The sequence below is a fragment of the Diadema antillarum genome, unplaced genomic scaffold (genome assembly GCF_040938485.1).
Source record: "Diadema antillarum isolate AM-2024a unplaced genomic scaffold, OU_Dant_1.0 seq00000002_RagTag, whole genome shotgun sequence".
In the NCBI taxonomy this organism is placed as follows: Eukaryota; Metazoa; Echinodermata; class Echinoidea; order Diadematoida; family Diadematidae; genus Diadema; species Diadema antillarum.
This window is the reverse complement of record NW_027271124.1, coordinates 765,081-784,654: the sequence shown is the minus strand read 5'-3', so window position 1 is coordinate 784,654 and position 19,574 is coordinate 765,081. Positions and strand designations below refer to the sequence as shown.

At 39.1% G+C, this 19,574-nt stretch overlaps 1 pseudogene; it reads right to left on the bottom strand.

Annotated features, from left to right (window-relative positions):
• Positions 1-6,921: 6,921 nt before the first annotated feature.
• Positions 6,922-19,574, bottom strand: part of LOC139724880 (uncharacterized) — a 139,857-nt pseudogene continuing 127,204 nt past the window's right edge.

Here is a 19,574-nt window from a genome sequence, read left to right as displayed (position 1 = left end):
TATCCTTGGTACAGGTCCTATGTCACCACACTGCACACATTCTTCCCGTTTTGTTCACACTGCTCCATTCGGATGGATTGACGCATGGGAGATCTGCTTGCATCAGTGTAAATGAAGAAGAGTAATTGAGCACTGCAATTGTTGTTGTTGTGTTTTTAATCACATTCACATTCCAGCTGAGCCACACTTCTGCAGCTCTTAAAAAAACTGTAGAGTTTCTTGGCAGTAAGTCCATTCAGAATCTGCATGTTCTCACTGTAGTTCAAGAGGGTTTAAGTTTTCCCTTCCGGAACACATGCCTTGATTATAGTTATGCAATAGCATGAAACGCTTATACACAAGCTTTCAAAATACTGAAGAAAACGTTGTCAATGCTGTTGGACAACCAGGCCATACTTGAAGTAGCATTGACGAAGCATGCAATTCTTCAATCAAATGGTTTAGACCTCATCATATTTGAAAATGCAGAGATTTTTATGACTGTGTGCTCTTGTTATTTGAATCATGGTGTTGCTCTTAAAATGATTTGTACAGCTTGCCCTTCATCAGATAGTATCATCAGTGCTTCTGCGAGTGACAGGCAGAGTGGTGGCATGCAGATTACCTATTTATATTTATTGACTAGCCATTAAGATGATTTTACATTGTAAGTGTAAGGAAAGAATAGCATTTTGCCCTTTGCATACCTATCCAGAGTGATCTCAAAGGATCATTATAATATCATACAGGAACTTTATTTATGAGATGCAGTCATGTATACACTGAAACAAAACAAAACAAAACAAAAAACCCTCTTTTCAAATGTCCCATCTACTCTTGAACTCAATTACAGTGTTGTTTCCACTGTAAATGACACATCTGCCCAAGTGACGATGCACAATTGACCCGACTGCTACCATGTTTGGCGCCCTCTTGAGTTAAACTTTTAAACTCTACTCAGTATAATACAAGTGTGAAGAAATTGCAGGAATGAATATCTTTACGTGACAAGCTACATTCAAGATGTGTTTTGTTTTTTGTTTTCTCTCTATTTACTGGACACAGAAGAGGGATGCCTTTATAATAGCTTATTGCTTTGTAAATAAGTGTACATAAATATTTGATATTGTTTATGGGACTTCTTTTGAATGGAAGTGAAATTTGTACATTATGTGTACTGATCTGACGTGTACATACAGATGATGCATGTGTGCATTATTGTATATATCCTGTATAAATAAAATTATACATATCCTATCATTGTACTGCAATGTTTACAGTGCTTTGCATCGAGGGCTCTAGGCTTTAGTGGAATCAGTGTTGTCATCTACAGGTGTATAAAGCTATGGAAATGAACACACCTACATTTTACAGAGAAATGCCGTTATAACGACGTCACCAGGATCGTCGATTTTACTTTGTAATAACTGGTACCCCATTGTAAACATGCAAAAAAAAAGAAGAGATCAGTTAAATACAGTAATGGAAAATTGGGACCGCCAAATTCACCTTATTACCTCCGCCGAGGGAGGGAGGTTATGTTTTAGTTACAGTTGCTTTGTTTGTTTGTCCGTGTGCAAAATATCTCAAAAGTTGTAAACGGATTTGGATGAGACTTGCAGGAAAGGTTGAGAGTAACAAAAAGAACAGATGATTAAAATTTTGGCAGTGATCCGGACATTTTTATGGATTTTATGAAAGATTTTTTATATTTTGGCAGGTAGGGTCAATGAACTTGGGAGTTCAAGCTGCACATTTTTTAGGTTTTCATAAGCGCACTAAAGTGCGTGCTCTAGTTTCTGCTAGGGCGAGGCGCGACGCGCAGCTGAGGGTTTATGACGTAATAACGGCTTCTATATTGGGACATTGAGCTATTTTTCAGCATGCATACGTATGGGTGAAAATCACTGATCTCAATCAAAGAGCAAGATCATTGTTGGAAAGTGCATCCACTTGGCGGAGGTCTGCGCTCTCAGAGTGCTTTTCTAGTTATACATGTGTTACCTCTTTGTGAGTGAGCTTGTTATACCAGGGTTTCTCAGTATGTAGAAGAATATCCCTTCTTATTCATAATTACAGATGAAAAAGGCCCATGTAGACTGACTGGACGAGTCAGTTATCAAAACCATCCAATCACAGGAGAAAAAAGGAACATATCACACTTACAATGTCCTTACAAACGTCAAAGATCAAGCAAACATTCACACTTGTAAATTTGGTACAAAAATGTATTTTCCGTCATTGATACAAATGATACATCACAAGAGTTTAGCAATGAAACCACAAAAAAAAAGATGGTTATTATAAGTTAGCTGTATGCTGTACAATGACAATGACAGAACTTTTCAGACTTCAAGAATTAATATAAAAAAGCATCAAAACTTCAAACATTACATCAGTCAAAATTAAAACAGCATAAAATGCTCATCCATTTGAATAACACGATCAGATGATGAACAAGCTGACAGCTTTTCTACTTCCAGACGGTGAATAGTAATGAATCTCATAATTTCTCTACCAAGTCATGAATTAAAAAAAGAAACACATATTTTGTATTTCATTATTTATGTTCTCCATTCCTTTTCTTATCAAAGTTATACTGATATTGCACAATGATATATTAAGCTCAGAACAATTTCCACCTTTGTTTACATCTGCTTTGGGTGTCCATACAGTTTCGAAACATGTGGCTGTGAGAGGATGCACATAAAATGGGTAGATGATAAAGTGCTTCAGACTGCCAAAATTTGTTTTACTGTAAAGGAAGAGATATGAACGTGCCAGTGGAAGGGTGCCAGTACTTGTATGTGTGGTGCAAAACAAAAATAGCTGAATTACTATCACCTTCCCATCTAGGCCAGCTGGGTCTGTGCCAGACATAACAACATTGTTCTCTTCCTATACGCATCCCGTACTTCAGTTTGTGACATCTATGAATAGTAAGAGGAAGATATTTGCAACAAAGCGGGAACTCACTAATACACTTACGAGCAAGTTGACAGTTGTCATTGAAGTTCATGCAAAGTGCACTGAATACTCAGAAAACTAATAGCATTTGTATGCTTCGAGTGTCACACGAGTACATTTGAAAATGGCACAAGTGCTGTGATGCATTAAAAGCAGATCATCTGGCATCCCCCCAGACAGTTTTATAGGTTAGACAGCAGAGAGTGGTTGAAAACGTTAAGCACAAGACAGCGAAATCACTGGGGCACTGCCTAAATTTCTGCCATCTGCAAATGTCCTCTATGTAGGCGGTGTCAATAACACTGAAATCATGTACATGTATATACACTGCCTATTAGCTAATTAGTTGCAATGTGATACAGAGTTGTGATTTCAAGAAAGCAGTTTCAAACATTAGTCCTGCTAATATTTCGAAACATGATTTACATTGCTGTGGCAGCCATGAAAAAGACAGAGTCAACTCTGCTATACAAAACTCAAAACAGACTCAAATCAAATCTTTTCACAAGCAAAAATGACCTCATCCATACATATATGTAATAATAATGGTATGATAGTTAAAACCTCGATTTCAGCAATGTCAAAAGAAAAGCTGAACAACTTCAAATGAATAAAATCTCTTCTCTTGCAGCATGAACTGTACAGAACTCATTTTCTTCTGTGTAGCACAACCATACAATGGATTATGGAATGGTAACTTTGTAAATCAAGACACCATTTTTCTTGTCTTTTATTGCTGTTAGAAAGGCATGGCTGTGAGAGCTTAGAGTGTGATAAGAAAAGGGGGAAGGATAGGGGATTCCATGCTAATCTTAAATGGCAAGCTGTGTCACTTAACGTGTGTTGGTTGATACTCGTACTTTCTTCTAAACCTTCTACCTACACTGGTACTTCAGACTTTAAAGGAGTGTAGCCCTCATATCAAAAACATTGTGACAGGCCTATATCCACACACACACACATGAACACAAACCTCTGTAGCTTGATATAATGACAAATTGCATATTAGCTTACACCACTCAATTTATGGTCAATACATGGTGTAAACTTTGATATTCAGACATCAGTATCCGTAGGCAAAGATGAAGTCGGCTTAATCATAACAAGTCTTTAGAAGCACCTTCAGAATGCACACCGTGTAAAGCAAACAGTACATCCATTTCTTTAAATTAAAAAAAAAAAAAAAAACATGAACAGGGATGAAGTTCGAGCCAAACTTGTTAAACATCATTCTTGCATGACCTATCATCTTTGGCTGGAGCTTCAGGAAACAACAGATGGACTGCAGAGTACATTGTAGGAAGGCTACTCGGTGCATCACTGTCAAGAGGTATCGGATTATAATCCGGAGTGCAACATCATATAATGAGGCTTAGTATGCCCACTAAACATAAGGTACATACATGTATATCCCTACATCTTCAGCAACTTCATGTGAACCTAAGCACCAGTACATTCTGATGTACGACATCTGTAGATGTCCATGAAGTATCTTTTGTATCTTGCTGATTACAAATTGTTACCTGGAGTTGTGAGAAACAGATTTTGTCAGTTGTCCCTCATTAGTATTCACAAACAACTGTCAGGGACTACTACATATACTACTCACCACACCTACTGCTCAATGTGAACATACCAGTACATCATGAATATTTCCCTACTGATAATTGAGATGCGCTAATCATGATTTCACAACCATTAGTCATAATGATTGCAGCTTAAAGACTGGTTTAGCTTCAGAATTTTTTTTTTTTTTTTGTTCTTAACCATCAAACTCTGTGTGACAGGAGTGTATACATTCTACAGGAAAGAGGTCATGGTTACTTGAAATTCAAAGGGTCTTTGTTATTCAGAAAATCCCCCTCTATCAAAGTAGATTCACACTTTCTGTCACTTGCACAGTACATCACTCAAGAAGTCAAATCTAAAATTAGGATAAGATTTTCAACAAAAAAGGAGATTAAAAATACAAATATTTTTCTTTGAGTGTGTGCACTTACTTCAACTTCAGATGAAATTTGAGTTATTACAAAAAAAGCTTTGGTGCTACTTGGTTTTAATCACAATTCCTGAATATAGCCTGTAGTGCATTTCAGATATACATGTAGCACTCAACTTTAGTTCTGTTATATATACTGCTCACAATCATACGGACAATACAACGTTTATACACATATAAATATAGACATTTGACATTAAAAAATTTCTGTACACTATATACTATTTGAAAATATTACAAGGAGAAAATAAGGTTTGAAACAAACAGAGAAGATACAATAAGAAATCCGTGAAGTTACGCTATTTCTCCTCGTAGAATAATCTGGCCAGTGAATACTGTTTAGCATTTGGCTCTTAGTGCTAAGTGTTAGTTATCACAGCTTATTACAGGACAAGGTGAGAATGCAAATTGGCAACTGTGCCTCTCCCATCACAGAGCATTCCATTCTGCCCGTGTCACAGCATAAATGGCAGATGGACGGACATTCCTGGGAGTGAAAACTTGCACAGTTTACACCTCCACGCATCATATAATGTCTCCGCTGAATTCACTATGTCAAATGCATTGGGTAACAGAAAAGAGTAAATTTGCCACCTCTCATAAACATTCCCTCACAAACTTTTTTTTTGTTTTTGTTTTTGTAAACACAAGTGATTTATTGAATCATATAATGGTTTTGCATTATGACTGGAAAAAAAAATCAAAGCAATGTAAGCAGACTATGCTATCTGACAGGAACTCTCAGATAGCATACACATCAGTGAGGTTTAGTTGTTGTCATTCTTTGGATGTATCAAGAAATAAGATTAATCCATGACTGTGGTGAAACATTTGTGCAAATTTGTGCACCACTGAGGGACTAAAAGCTGCTACATCCTGTTGAAAACATCAACAACAACAAAAAAGCACCACTAATCATATAATAAACAATAAATTGATAAGTATCGTTATGATCAAGCAAATAATATACTTGAAAAAAAAAGAAGAGTTGTTAACTTGAAATTGGTGGTGTCAAAAAAGAAATGGGACCACAAGGTAACCAGTGTTATCAGTGCAATGGGGCATTGCTTGCGAAATAATAGAATTTGCTTTGAACACAAGATCACACTCACAATCACAGTTTTCCCGTGTGTGTGTGTGTATGTGTGTGTCTGCGTCTGTGCGTAGTCTTGCTTTCCAGATTTGGCTAACACCCTTGCTTCACTTTCCTTTCCCTCTGAAAGAATGCTGCATTAAACTACCCTTGAGGTATAATCTCTCATAAAAGCAAAAACAAATTTAGGCTTAAACTAAACTTTTGACATTTGACATTCTCAATACTGTAACAGTCATTACAGGCAGTATTAATTCACATATCTTGAATATCTGACGTACCCTCCTGAATTGAGAGCATAATTTTGTCTGGCCAATGACAGTACAAAAGATAAGAAATGAAGGGATGACAGACTGTGATTTATGTGTATCACCACAGGATAACTACCTCGTTGGGGATAGCTTGACTTTATTACCAGCATCTTGTGTGCTCAATTCCCAAGTGTAAAAAAAAAGTTAAGTATTTTGCAAGCCCACTCTGCTGTTAATATTTCGGTGCCTGATATTGTGATGTATAATCCACACAGAGCACAGCTCTTATCTTTCACAATATTTTCACCATGTTGATTGTTCTTAATTTTCAGGGGCAGTGTGGGGGGGGGGGGGAGGAGGGAAAGGTACTGGACAGAATGTTTTGCTAATCATATAAGGTTTGTACTCATAATTAAAGAGAGACAGTTTACCATCAAAGCATAATAATACATACCATGAGCTAAGGAGAGTCAAATGTCATACAAAATGCACTCTGAAAAAGAATGCAACCTTTTAAAACAAAACAAAAATATATATATATATATCCTCCGCGATCCACAGCATAGAAGATGGTTCCGTACAGAACATGATGACGCATGAAGAAATCCGACGAACCAGAAACAAGATGGCAGGACAGCATATGTTTGGCAGCTTCGATCAGAAATGCAACAAAAATTGTCCTCGTGACATTCTACTCTGAACTTGATGAGATGGAGCCCACTGGCGACGAAGAAGAGGCAAGACAAGATGGCGGCTTCCAGCTGATTGCCTTGATTGCATCATCCTTTGGTATATGAGAAGTACGCTTTAAACCTGTCGTCGGAAGGGGGGGGGGGGGAGCAAAGGAGCAGAAGATAGAGCAAAGAATCATCAACCATCTTTTCAAAGTCAAGTGAATTGCACTCAGTTTGGTGGAATGAGCATGAAGAAACACTACTTTCTTTCTTACTATATAAGCAATATATTTCAAGGAGTCATTAAAAACTGATATTTCGATAAAAACTGAATTTTACTGCTTCACTTTTATGAAGGGATGGTACAGTTTTGGTTGAGATATATAGAACCCCAGGTTTCCAATATTTTTGATGATGATTTTTTGAGATAATGATAAACCTCTCATGAAATATGAAAGAACATATAGTTCTAAGAGGAATTCAAAGTTTATTTGATGGAAATTGGTTTTGAAATGACTGAAATACCCAAAATTAAGCAATCCTACTAAAAGGTGGGACCTACCTTTTATTCGGATCACTGTGTTTTGCTTTGTTTTTTAATATCTCAGCTATTTCAAAACCAATTTTCACCAAATAAACTTTGAATTCCTCTTAGAATTGTATGCTCTTTAACATTTCATAGAATGGTTTCCAAATATCTTGCAAAAACTAAAAAGTGATTCCTCATCCCAACCAGTACTATACCATCCCTTTAAAACAGAAATGCAATGTTTATCATCTTAAAGTTTATAATACCACAAACATTTCTCTTGAGAAAGGATGTCACTTTCATTTCTCATTTATCTCTCTGATTCTTGATCGTGAATTCAACTATTGGCAAATTTGTCTTATGAGTCACAACTCACCAAATATGCCTGCAAAATACACGATGTAAACAGTATATTGAAGAGGTTGTAGCTTTTCATGATTATCAACATGATATTTCTTGACTGTCTTTTGTCACTGTGGAATATAGTAACAGGAAGGAAAAGAAAAATTTCCATTGTTTCATTTTCCTGAAGAGGTTCACAACAAGATGATTAATAGACACAATCTATTCATACAATGATAATCCAAAAATGTGGTCTTACTTCAGCAGAAATTTGTACGTGCACTTTGTTTTTAGCCAAAAGAAACAAAAAGGGCAGGGTAAACTTCACAAAGGCAAACCTGAGCACTGGATACCTTAGTGAATACCCCACAAAGATATACTTCCTCAGAGCATTTTTTTGTTTGTTTTGTTTTTTCCCTCCTGAGATTGTGTATTCTACGTGACCAAAGGAAAATGAGACATACGATCTACTGATCCTTTCGTCACACATCCTGGTTGGTGTTATGAACGTTTCCCACAATATGCCACACATTAATTTTGGCCAATATCATTTTGCTGCCATCGTCATACTTTACAACAGTTTTAATGCCACTGAGTCGAGCAGAACTTGGGATATGTGATTTGATGATCTGCACGGCAGGGTTGATGACCCAATAAAAGCTTGTTACGCAGTAATTTGTGACTTTACACAAAATCTCTGGTAACCCTTCTTTGGCTTGTGAAATTGTATTGCCACTCAAACATTAAGCTGAATATACACTGATTGCTAATTTGACAACGTCGCATAAGCTGATTTCCATTTCAACACATGGTGTTTACTAATTTTACCATTAAAGAGAGAAAGAGATAAAAAGATTGAGACAGAGATAAAAACATGTATAGATGAAGACGGAGAAAGTTAATATACAGCAGCAATATGGAAACAGCTTTAATGTTATACAAAAAACAACACAGAGAGTATGGAGATCTGTAAAACTAGAAATATTCACAATATGAAACTTTTGCGATTTGGAGCCAATGGCCTTTTTCGCTCATGAAACTTTTGCGAATTGCCACTGGCATCCAATGCATTGTGTCGACAAGAACTTTTGCATACATTTTTAATACTTTTGTGAATCTTGGCTCCTTGCGAAATTCACAAAAGTTTCATGCACGCAAGAATTTCTGGTTTTACAGTTGAAGTCTTACATTACATACAGAAAGCACATACAGTACATACATGTAAAAAAACAATGCACCAGGCCTACCTAGAATACAAGAGCTGCTTTCTCCCTCTCTTAAAGAGTTCTATGGCGCTGTCATACAAGCGTGCCTTCCTTCTGGACACCTTCCTGGTCATCGAGCCAGGACAACATCTCATCGTTGCATTCGTCTGCGAGTGATTCGCCAGCATCTCCCTGGTAGGAGCCATCTTCTATGCAAGGGGTGTAGGAGCGGGGCAGGTTCCTAAGGGACAGACCAAACTTTTCTAGTGAGATTCTATTTTTATTTTATATTTTTTTTTTACAAGTGTACATAATAGGTAAAACAAACATTAATTGTAACTTGGGATCAAGCATAAATTGCATTGTAAATAACTTGGGATCAAGCATAAATTGCATTGTAAATAAAATCAAACTAAATTTACACATTTGATTTTGAGCCGATGATTATGCATGGATGAGCCTATGTGTGAAAATCACATCCCCTCCCATCCCCCCCCCCTTGTTTCTGATTGGCCATAAAGCAAGTTATGTTTGATATTATGTTCAATATGAACCATAGCTTTTAGGCATGTCGATGCTGCAGAATCAATAAAAATTATTAATGTTTGATTTCAGACACTTTGGCTCAATTTCATCTATAGTACACATATGACTGATTCATGGCACTTCTGTTTGATTTTGATGTTTGAAATCAAACAGAACTCTTTCTGTGACACAGAATTATCAAACATCTATATTTTTGATAATTCAGACATATTTATGGGTTGTTGTTTTTTTGTGTGTATTTTTTTACATATACATGTACACAACATTATATGATCTTACAGTTTTATGCCACAGAGCCAAAATCAGTTAATTTACAGATACATGTATACAAACTTTTATCAACAGGGTCTTCATACTGATGTTGACATCAGATGGTCCCATTCAGAATAGATATAAAATAATATGCTGTCTGATCTTGTCTTTTCTTATGAACCTGCATTAACTTGGACAATTCTAGTTTCAGGCAAACTGGCAAAGTGTATTAAACATTTGACAGCATGGACATATTCATATATATTCATATATTCATATTGTGCATGTCACATTTTCAAACTCTGCTGATCTACATGCATTAAAGTATAAACTGTCTTGATGTCAAAGGTTAGATCTCTTCTGGTGGTTACATATTGTGGCTCAAGTTAGATAACCAGATTACTAGAAAAGAAAATAACCAGGGTGAATAATGATGATAATGCACTGATACTTTTCATATTACATAGATCACCATTGGGTATCCCACACACTTTTGTTGATATGAATATAATGAATTCTTTTGACATTGTACAATGCATAATCACAAATGTCATGAGACTAAAGGTAACTATCATTGTCACTTCCATACCTTACACCAATTGTCTTAATGATAATTACTCTTGTAAAGCTAACATAATTATTTAAACTCTTACAGTGTAAACCAACAGCATAATTTTCCCCAGAATCTTTTTTTTCCCCCAGTATCATCCACATCACAGCTACTATCATCATCATCACCACCACCACCACAGAAATCATCTCTATTATTTTCCAAGCAGCAACTGGTCTAATTGTCATCACCTGTTCTCCCCCCCCCCCCCCCTTCATCAATGTTCCTGACATAATCATCATCATCAGTATATTACCTGTACAGTGCACTCCTGTTATAACAAAAACGGTTATAACGAAATTCCGGTTACAACGAGGTAAAAATACAGGCCGCAACATTATCTGTTCTAAGTATTTTCATTGTTTATTTGTTTGGTTATAACAAAATTTCGATATAACGAAAGAAAACTGTCGGTCCCGAGGATTTTGTTATAACAGGAGTCCACTGTATCAACATCATCACCATTAATATCAATCCCCATTATCAACATCATCATCATCATCATCATTATCAATCACCATTATCATCATTGTAATCACCATCATCCTTATCATCGTCATAATCAATCATTTTGTCATCATCATCATCACCAATCACTGTGACCAATCATCATCATTTCATCAGCAGCAGCAGCAGCAGTGACACTGTCACTGTCATGATTTTATCCTCTTCATCATTATCATTGCCCCTCTCACACAGCATCACTTAGTATAGCTGTGGCAAGTCATCTCCACTCCACGCAAACTATCATCACTTCTGCACGACACCATGTTACGTGGTGATCCTGAGAAGACGGAAAAAGAAGACCATCCTTCTTGGCAATCCCTCTCTCGACCCCCCATGCAAAGCATCAGGATTGATGAAACGGACTTCTGTTCCCCCCCCCCCCATTTTTTTTTTTTTTTTTTTTGCAAATGACATCTTGGGGAAATGGATGGTGGTGACTGGTTTGCTCAATGGATGTGAGATGAATGCAGGTACTTTCAAAAGCTTGAAATATGAGGGCTGTTGGATTTTTAGCATCAGCAGATGTAGAATGATCCTACCACTCAAATGATGGTAGATATGATATATCAGCACAGTTTCATTTCCATTCATAGAATTCAGTTTGAATCATCAGTCAACACAAATTTTTTACCCCCCCCCCAAAAAAAAAAAAAAAAGACCCATACTTTTAGACAAACCTTTTTGCTTCAAATTCTCATCGACATAAATTAAATCATTTATGTTTCAAATTTACCAGAGTCTCTCATCCTGCATCATTCAGAATAAAACATATGTCATTGAGCAATTATATGCACATTTGAAATTCCTCTCACAACTTACAAAATATTACAGACTCTGGTTATCAGAATAAAGTTATCTAAATCCGTACTCCCTCCCCCCCCCCCCAACACTTAAAATGGCCACAAGTAAGAGTTTCCATCCACAACCTATGCCTAGATATGGCAGAATAACAAAATGTTGCACAATGGAGTTTATTCAAAACTTGATGCAGAGTTGGGGAATAATTCATATCACGAGCAGTGGAGGAGCATCCTTTCCCACATCATTCAAAGGAAATGTCAAAACCAGACGATGTTGATGATGCCTCCCCCCAAGGCAAGCGGTGACACACAGAATTCATTCTCAAGGTTTCGGTCACTGGGGTGAGTAAGGACTCCTTTCTTACCCATTCCTAATTCCGGAGGAAAGTTATCAATTAGGCGTGCAGGAAATGACCGTCCCAAATGCATGTGAATCTATGATTCCTGCCTCCCCTCCCCCCATCCCCAATCCCCTTGCATTTTCCGTCTACTATATTACTGCCATCCCTTCGTCTGAATGGACTTTTCTCTAAAGAGCTTTCAGCACGTCTAGACAAGAGGTTTCAATTCTTTCAGGTGTGCTTGACATGCCACAAACAAGCCCCATCCATCGCTCAGGCCTTGGCCCATTTTTGACATGCCCCAGATAACTCACTTTGAGTCACTGCTTCACATGTCACTCAAGGCGGATTCCAAATTTGCCGCTTGCTTAACGTATCGACTACTAGTATTTCCTTGGGAAAATAGTAAATCTGCACTTCATCAATATACAAGACTGGCATGTCTGTGTCATTGATGTCTTTACTTGTTTTTACTTTAGTTTTGAAGGGCGGATGAAAGTAATACATGTACCATTCCAATCTAAACCCTGCTTACTTTTGTACATGTATGTTATTTATCATAACAGAGTGTGTGGGTGCTACTTTCCTCCTTATTTTTTTTTTTTACACTGTCCTCAAGTGAATTTTATCTGATGGAGTAAAACATGAGGATTTGATGAGGCTACATAATGAAAGAACATTGTAATGCCATAATGCATGCCAACTATAAATCAAACTGGATTGGCAAATGTCTATCCTATGACGTGTGTAATTATGTGTATCGTAAGTATCCAAAAACAATACACAAAACAGCCATGACAACGTAACAAAGCGTACACAATAGGCCATCATTATGTGATGGTAACAGATTAAACTTGTCCACTACATCAACAAAACAACACGCTGCAACAAAATGTAAAATAAGAACACAGAAACTGAGCAAAGCCAAGCACAGAAAAAAAAAAAACTGCAAAAAGGAAGTAAAAAAAATAAATCTGGAGGGAATAAGAACTGAAACCCAACCCAAAGAATACTTCTAGGACTAAAGAATCAATTCATTGACCAATTTAAATCATAAAGACTGGGAAATGAGGGTCTTACTCTGTGGAGCTCTGTGAGGTATCTGCATGCATCCAGGCCGCTGAGGCGGGGCTATCTTCTATAAGAGTGGATCATGAATGGAGGAAGGCAAGAGTCAGTGTTCGCCAAGAGACTGACATCAGGGGAAGGATGGACAGAGTGAAGGAAGGTGAAAAGGAGAAGGGAGGAGGAGGAGGAAGAGGAGGAATGTGGAGGTGAAGAGCTGAACTAGGAGGATGAGACATGCCTTGTTAGGTTTAGGGTTGAGGAAAGGGTGCAAGGAGCTGTAATTGATTTTCTTTCTACAGCAAAGGTTGCGAGATGATCAATTTAAGAAAATTTGATGTACATACAGAGGCATGTGGATGGAATGATTTTTTTTTCTCTTCCTTCATCCTTCAATAGATATTTGGGGAAAATGCATGGTTACAAGCTACATGCGAATGATTCTACTTCAAGAGTGGATGAACTCACACCAACACAGCAGATCACACAACAGGTTTACAATATTGACATGCTTTGGACATTCAATTGACAACATGCGACACTGTCACACTAATAAAACACTGACAGTTATGGAACAACCATGGCCGGCGGAACGTTTTCAGAAGCGTGGGGGGCCACTTCCGGGTTTCATGGAAAAAAAGGGTCCTCAGCTCATCTCTCCCCTTCCATTTCCGGGTTTCTTCAGCTGACAAGCAAAAAAAAAAAAAAAAAAAAAAAAAGGTCTTCAGTGGAAAAGTGATGACACCTTATGTATTCCTTTGTATGGTGCACAAAAAGTGTGGGGGCCCGAGCCCCCACGGCCCCCCAGTTCAGCCGCCCATGACAACAACAACAGAAACCAAACAATCCAAGACAAGACTCTATTAAATCAATGAACAGTGCAACATGCAACAACACAAACCACATACACTAAAGTAGCAAGGCTTTACCAAAAAAAAAAAAAAAAATGTACTAGAAAGAATAACTTGCAACATGCCTGAAAGCATATCTACATGTACATTACTACACTGTAATTGTCTCCTACAAGTACATGTATGATGGGCATACATCTAGCTTGAGAGTTAAAGTCTTAGGCATAAATGCAGGATGTGGTGTATAAGACCACCCCCCCCCCATTACTTATGTATGAAACTACCCTCACAAATCTTCACAGATCTTTATTCTTGATTTCTCTACAACCAAACTTTATGCAAAGCTCTGAGGTTACCCACAGAATGCTTCTTCAAATGTTTTATTTGTCTTTGTTGTTCTCTCCTGAGACTTTCATTACTTGCTCTAAACACGTTTAAAATACATATGGATAAACATCTTATAACTGAAGTAGAATTGTACATATCTTTGCATGCTGCATCTCATTATTCCAATACATAACAACAAAATATACAATGTACCGTAGCTTCACACCCTCACTATACCTAGCAGCAAAAACAAATGGATCATTAGCCTGGTACCCAAGGAGCATATGAATTTGTTTCGCTGAGAACAAATACCTTGTCTGCTCATTTGCATTCATTATCTTTATTTGATGTAATGTTAACACAGTTCCATGCTCTCAATACACCTTACGGAAATGGCCCAATTTATCTTGAAAGTAAATTGTTGTGAGCATACTACTATGCAAAATATCTTATAGGTTTATTAGACTTGCAATTTCATTTTTAAAAAAGTTAAGAATACACAGACGTTTTATGAGGGCTTTGAACATTCTACCTTTCACGGCTAATGATGAAAGCTCTCCAGTTTTTATGCACATGAGGTAGGAGACTACAAGCTTTAAAGAGCTTTAAAGAGCTTGAAGTAACTCTGACTTAAAGGTCACATTTCTGATTAAATTCTATTTGTTGCTACTCTGTTTGTAAACACACACTTTGTATACTGTTCACGGCCTTGCTGAAAACCAGCTAACAGGCTTTTATCCGTGATGAAATAAAGTAAATCATTCAATCGATCAAAGAAGAGTCATCATCATACAAGAGACGTTTCAGTGAGACTCAAGCAAAGTTGTCCTTCCTAATGAAGGTGTCTCCAGCCATCCTCATAAGCTACTTTATCTTTCCACAGGTCACACAAAAGGTTGTGATATCTCGCCCAAACCACCACAACAGCAGGACTGCACTAAAGTGTAGAAAAGGGCTGGATTCCAGATATCTACCCAGACACCACCCATTTAATGCAAGGCTGAACCATGAAAAGGTACCTTTTTTTGTAGGTAATAAAAGTTTTTTGCTCTAATCTGCGCATCACCTTCTCCAAGTTACAGAAAAATACTGATTGCCCTAACATATTACACCAAAAAAAAAGAAAGAAGAAGAAGAAGAAGAAGCAAAAATGTGCATATTCTACATGATAAGGGCCTAATGTCCAAAATCAATTGGAGACGAGTCCCGAGAATATTCAGGCAGGTGTCTATGGGAAATGTGCGTTATAGCAAAATCAGTCCATCCTCAACGGGTTAATAGTCTTGAAGCAGCCTGCATAAAGTTGTGCTCAAATCCCATGATTCCTATTAAAGTACCATTACAAGTTATCTGTGCTGACATTTAACAAGTCATGTGGCATCAGATTACGAGTAACCCAGGCTGGCAAGCAGCGTGCAAAGAGATATATTCAAAGCAAGAACTGGCAAATACAATCTTCTCTCCACTCCATCATGCTACTTTAGAATCCTTTGGTGTTAATGCAGCCATCCTGGGGTTACTTTATGTGTATATATGTGTATAACATGTAAGTTTAGTTCATTTGCTTGCTTTTTCCAACTTGGGTACTTTGCAACACACAGGTCATTACATACACAGGCAGCCATGCTCCTGTCAGTAGTATATATATAATATATATGTGTGATATTGTTAGTGATGGAAGGGTTAGGCACTCAAACAGTATGAGTTTAGTGGGATGATTACTGATGATGAATTTTCTTCCGTTTTTTTCCATTAACAGTTATTAGAAGAACTACTGTTCTACTTTGTGGGTGCAAACCATGGCATTGAAGTATTGAGAAGCCAAGGAAAGTACAATCAATGATTTATATTATACATGTATATCATACTCATATACAGTATCTAAGCAGCAATAAAAACAATATTGCAAAGTAATGAAAAATTTTTAAATCATCATCATTCAACACTTACTAGCCTTTTTACAATCTGTACACTATACATCTACAGTGTATAACCTTGTATTTCTTCAATGCATTCTTAAGGCATGACCTGTTAGGTTTTTCTTCATGAGCTCTGAATTCATTAGCTTGTGGACTTCATCTCATTATAACACAGATGCCATTCTCATGGCTAGTGGGCATAATACATGGTTGATGTAATGTTTCATATTATGGCATGTAATGACCCATCCCATAAACTATTGAAGGAAAAATTCTCTTGGAGGGTATTCACAATGCTGTTCTTTACCTACATGTAGTTAGATATCTGTTGTGCATCACATGACCTCATTTCAAGCAAAGCTACATGAGATCTTTTTTCTTTTTTTTTTCTGTACAACATTGCAGGTTTAGGTTTTCCCAAGATCCCCTATGTCAATACACACATTAGTTTGTCCATGTTGGGATATTGGTTTTGGTAAACTTGCTGAACTATGAACCCACTAGATACAATGACAATGAAAACATTAATTTCTGATGATATACACCCGAAATTGTCCAAATAAATAGTGGCCTTATGATACAATATATATCCAACTACACCATGTGTAATGTGATAACTTAATCACCGTCAGCCTACTACCTGCTATTTACCTCTGTTCCATATGTAAAGTTGTAAAAGCATACAAAGACATCACCCCTACAACTAATACTTGCAATCACTTCTACAAACAATGTGCAACAATGCTATGATTATGTTTGAGGAAACATGCATGTATCTGGCCTCACCTGTTGCTGGTCTGGGACGGCCTGTTTGCCCTGGAAACGGGCTCACATGTCATAGGCTGGGCCGGTGTGTAGTGTGCCTTGCTGACAGCGATGCTGGTCCCATACGAGTGCTGGACCCTGGGCTGCAGGTGAGTAGGGGTTGAGGTGGTGTACATGTTGGCCGGCTGGGGCTCGTGGTAGGTGCTGTTGTGGGAGGAGGAGCTGGCCCCATTGCTGGAGAAGGAGGTGGAGGGTGAGAGGGAGGCCAGGGAGGTGTAGACGGAGTACTCGGACTGCCGGCCGCTGCTGTTGCTGGACGTGTGGTGGAGAGGGGTCCGGGGGTGGGGTGCCTGGTTGTTGGACAGGCCGGAGGAGCCCTGAGAGGAATAGCTGCTCGTTGAGCGCTGTGAGGAGAAGGAGTTGTGCCGTCGCCTCGACGACATGGAGATGTCATCAATGCTGCCGCTGGGGAGTGGCGGTTTATGCATGGGCCTGTCCATGCTAGAGTAGCTAGAGTCGTTGGAGGTGTGGTGGTCTTCCGCACCATGAGGATTGCGTCGATCCAGGCTGTAATATGTCGAGTCATGTGAGAGGATGTCGCCAGACGGGCGTCGGTCCCGCTCTCGTCGGGTCCGGCTTGTCCTGTCCAGACTGGCATAGTTTCTCTCATAATTCCTCTGCGGCCTCTCAAGACTAGCAAAGTTCCTCTCCTGAGACATGTGGCCATCGCCAGAACCATTCCGTTGCCTACTGGAGCTCTTCAGGGCATAGTAACTGCTGGGCATGTCCCTGTGCCTGGGGGCAGAATCCACGCTGGAGTACTTGTGGTACTGATGCATGCGATACTTGCTTCGATGCAATTCAGAGTTCAGTGAGTCGCTCTCGTCAAAGTCACTGCCGGGGAGACTGCTGGACTTCATGGCCAGGTTCCCCAGTGAGGCATGTTTCTTTGGGGATGGTGGTTGGCTCAGCGAGGTGGGCTGCTGATGGTATTCTAGTTCATCGTCACTGAGCGCTGGCAGGTTGTTCCCCTGTAAGGCATACTGTAAATCATGCATGGACGATGCGTGCTGGCGTAACCTCGGTGCATCAATGTCTGCTCTGCCCAGAGTATCCTCTGGTGATTCATAGTACCGTCCTGACTGAGAAAGTGACCTTGACTTTGCAGGGGAGTTGTAAGGAGGAGGAGGACCTCTGTCTATTCGCTTCTGGATGGGGGGTTTTCCTCTGCGAGGCGAACTTTTTTGACTTGACTTATTTGGTCCCACTGCACTAACGTCGCCTAAAGACGTTGAGAAATTAGTCTGTCTTGTCTGCAATATGTGGTTCACATTACCATGATCTACACTAGTCCTTGAGTGGGTCATATAACCCTCTGGTTGACTGCGAGAGCTGCCACCAGAGTGCGTGCTGCTGTCATCCTGGAAAGAGCCTGCATCGCTACCATGGTGATTAATGTCCAACGTGGCCATTGACTGCAAAGACGTTTCATAGCACACAGGTGTCCTGGACTGACTGTGATGGATGATTATTGCCCCTTCCTTTTGCACCACAGCGGGACTAGTGTCTCCTTCATGATCCGAGTATATTTCAATGGGTGTGGTGGGGCGCATTGGTGTCTTGTCCTTTTTCCTGCCAAGAGAAGGTGACCTCCAGGCATTTTCAAACAGCTGTCGCGGCACGCTTTTCGATCGTGTTCGGCTTGCCTTGTCCTCTTTCTTCTTGCTGCGGCCCCTGTCGTTCTTGGCGAATGGGCGAAGGAGAGGGGGTGTGGAGGGCACGCTGCGCTTCCTGGGCAGGGTGTGTGACTGTCCAACCTGCATATCTGAAGGGGGAGGAGTCTCCTCTGGAGGTAGGAGGCCAAGGTCCTTTTTCATCACCACCAGGCGCTTCTCAATGCTATCCAACTGGAAAGTAAGAATGACAGACCTGATTAATGATCACAAGAGATGCTGATTGAAATTACATTGAATGTTAGAGCTACATATTGAACACTGAACAGTCATCATTCAGTGTCTTCAATCAGTACATTCATGTATATCCATCACCATCAAAACCAAACGGTAATGTGGTATTTTACATAAAATGTACATTATGTAATGCATAAAAGGGCCCTACAGATTTTCACTGTACTGTCATTCTACATATATACAACACCCTGCCAGTAATAATGTGCTATAGCTTGCAAACTGTGGATTGACAGGTCAACACATGATATGACACTGCCACAAACAAAATGGCAATATGGTGCATTTCGCAAGCAGGGCACCCAACCTGGCATTCAAACAAGGGGGAAGAAGCAGACGTACCTTCTGCGCCGAGCGTTTGTAGGACTCCCGACGGGTCTTGCGCACCTTCTTGCTGATGGTGGGGTCATCTGCCAGCTTCCTGGCAGCGATGGTGATCTTGGACTGGATCTCCAGCTCACTCTCCAGCTGGTTCAGGTGTTGGGTCTCCTGTAATGAAGGAGCAAATGAGTCCATGAAGACTATCACCAGGAGAGACAGCAGCAGCGTTCATCAAACACACTGTGCTACTCCTTATGAATATTA